The sequence below is a fragment of the Choloepus didactylus genome, chromosome 8 (assembly GCF_015220235.1).
Source record: "Choloepus didactylus isolate mChoDid1 chromosome 8, mChoDid1.pri, whole genome shotgun sequence".
NCBI classification, from domain to species: domain Eukaryota; kingdom Metazoa; phylum Chordata; class Mammalia; order Pilosa; family Megalonychidae; genus Choloepus; species Choloepus didactylus.
The window spans coordinates 71,883,971-71,886,883 of NC_051314.1; the positions used below are offsets into that span (position 1 = coordinate 71,883,971).

Sequence of the window (2,913 nt, forward strand, 5' to 3'; positions counted from 1 at the left end):
AGGAAAAACAAACAAAAAAAGTCCTTTTCAGAGTCAGATCCAGACCCCAGCTCCCTGGGTTTGGATGCCAGAGCCTGAGTTGGTACCTCTCTATATGCCCCTTTTTCTTGGATCCCAGCCCTTTTCCAGTATTCTGAACACCTCCAATTCCAAAAATCTCTGGTTTTATTTTGTTGTTGCTGATGTCAGCTCCACCTGCTCACTGCCGGATGGATTCCTCATGAGTCCTTTCATACCTGCTCCTTTTTATCTGTGCTTGGAGTTTTTATTCAGCAGTCTGAATTTGTTAATTAATTCTGCAAATGGGGCCAGGTTGAGCACCTATCCTTGCTCCCAGCACACATTGTTTCTTTTTCCCTCAGGGAACCAGCTCCAAGCTGCTCTGCCATGCCTTGGGATGAGGTGGGCCAGCCCCCCGACTGGGGAACCTCACAATTTTTTGCTATGATCTCAGCCATTCCACCTCTTCCACATTTGTGTATGATGCATGACTAGTCACAGAAGTTCCTGAAGCAGCTGTTCCATACAGTTCCTGGCTATTTACCAGCTTCCCTGAGGAGTAACTTAATTCCACACCTCACCACTCCACCCTCTTGCCCTGCCCTCCTTCATATATCGTTTTGAAAGCTGATCATTAAAAAGTTTAAAAGAATAATGTCCAGTCACTGAGCTGCTGCTGAGGACTCAACAGCCTCTCCCTAGAACCACATTGCTTCCTGACATCCTGCCCCTCCAACCCCTCCCCTTCTCACACTGCCTTCCACAGGCTGTTTCCCCTGAGGAAAAGAAATTCTACGATATGTCTGCTATCCAGAATGTCCACTCTTTTGACCCTTTTGCTGATGTAAGTAAGGGTGATGACCTGCTTCCTGCTTGGACTGAGGATTATATCCATACAAGTATTCAACAGAGAAACAGCTGGAAACCCATACCATTGTCCAAGGGATTGCTGATGATTACGATAAAAAGAAACTAGTGAAGGCATTTAAGAAGAAATTTGCCTGCAATGGTACTATAATTGAGCATTCAGAATATCGAGAATGATTTAGCTATGGGGTGACCCCTGCAAAAACATATGTCAGTTCCTTGTTTTAGAGATTGAACTGGCTAAAGACAACAAATTGAAGGTTCATGGATTTTAAAAGCTTGTGGCTCACTGAAGTTTAACTGAGGATTTCCTTGCAATGAGTAGAAAATTTCCCATCTGTCCCTTGTCACAAGTTTAAAAACCTCACAGCTTATATAATGCAACCATTTGGGCTCCACTTATAACTTGGACTAGTGTAACTCCTTTATGCAATAAAGTGAATAGAACCATGCTGTCACTGTCTGGTCTTGAAGTCCCTCATTTAAACAGAAGTCAAACAATAGGTGCCTGGCACTGTCCAGCCTGAAACAAAGCAATAATGTGATGTTTCAGACATACCCAGAACCCAAAGATCACAAACAGCTTTGTTTGGCCAGAAGCTCCTTGGCCCTACCTCTGCAGAGCTCCCGGCCCTGAGAGAATGTCACCTTCTGACCAGCCCTCGTGGGGCTGAAAAAAAGTAGTGTAAGGTGGCTATAGCAGCAGTACAATGAGAAGGGAGCCTTTTGGTAGCAAAAGAAAGATCCCCTGGCTTCTCCAAGCTGACCAAGTGGGCAGAGATTAGAGGCCACCATCTCTCTTGGGATAGGACATCAGACTTGCCACCAAGATCTTTGTTCTTTTTGACCAGACATAATATCCTGCTAAACATTATCTAAAAGAAGAGCCACCAGAATGTGGGCCCAACCTTCTATAGAGTTAAACTTTGACAAGTGAACAAATTTCAGACTGAGGTATTGGTCATGTAGCTAGCTGTAGAGATCACATTTTATTAACAACAGCTGCCCATGCCATTTGAAGTAAAACTGGTTTTGGGGTACTTCCCCCTTCAGTTTTTTAATGCAGTTTTATTGAGATGTATTCACACAGCATATAGTCCATCCAAAGTGTACAATAAATTGCTCACAGTATCATCATATAGTCATGCATTCATCACTACGATCAATTTTAGAACATTTTCATTACTCCAAAATACAGAAAAAAAATAAAAAGAACACCAAAAACATCCAATACCCCGTAACACCCCCATAATTTATATATTTGTATATATTTGTAATACAAATATATATTTGTAATTATTGTATTACTCATCTACCCATTCCTTGGATAAAGGGAGTGCCAGTAACAAGGTTGTCATAATCAAACGATCTCACAATAAAAGCTATATAGTTACATAGTCATCATCAAGAATCAAATCTACTGAATTACAGTTCAACAGATTTAGGTACCTCCTTCTAGCTATTTTAATATATTAAAAACTAAGAAGGAATATCTATATAATGCATAAAATAATCTCCAGAAGACCTCTCAACTTTATTTGAAATCTCTCAGCCACTGAAATTTCATTTTGTTTCATTTTTCCCCCTTTGGTCAAGAAGGCTTTATCAATCCCACAGTGTCAGGGCCAGGCTCATCCCTGGGAGTCCTGTCCCACATTGCCAGGGAGACTTACACCCTTGGAAGTCATGTCCCTGTAGGGGGGAGGACAGTGAGTTCATTTGCAGCATTTGCTGAGACAGGCTACATCTGAGCAACAAAAGTAGTCTGGAGGGGACTCTTAGGTATAACTATAAGTAGGCTTCTTGTTCTTGGGTCTAAAGTGTATCTCTTGTAAACAGCATATAGATGGGTCCTATTTATGAATCCATTCTTTCAGTCTATGTCCTTTGGGGAGTTTAATACATTAACATTTAATTAGTGTAAAGGCAGTATTTTTTATTACTGTAAAGACAGTACTTCTATCATTTTGTCTTTTGGATTTTATCTTTCATAGCTTATTTTTATCCCATGTTTTTACCCTTACTGATAATCTTCATTTCTACACT

At 40.9% G+C, this 2,913-nt stretch overlaps 1 pseudogene; it reads left to right on the forward strand.

The window, feature by feature from the left end:
• The first annotated feature begins 799 nt into the window (after nucleotides 1-799).
• LOC119543467 lies at nucleotides 800-1,142 on the forward strand (annotated as a pseudogene).
• The last annotated feature ends 1,771 nt before the right edge of the window (nucleotides 1,143-2,913 follow it).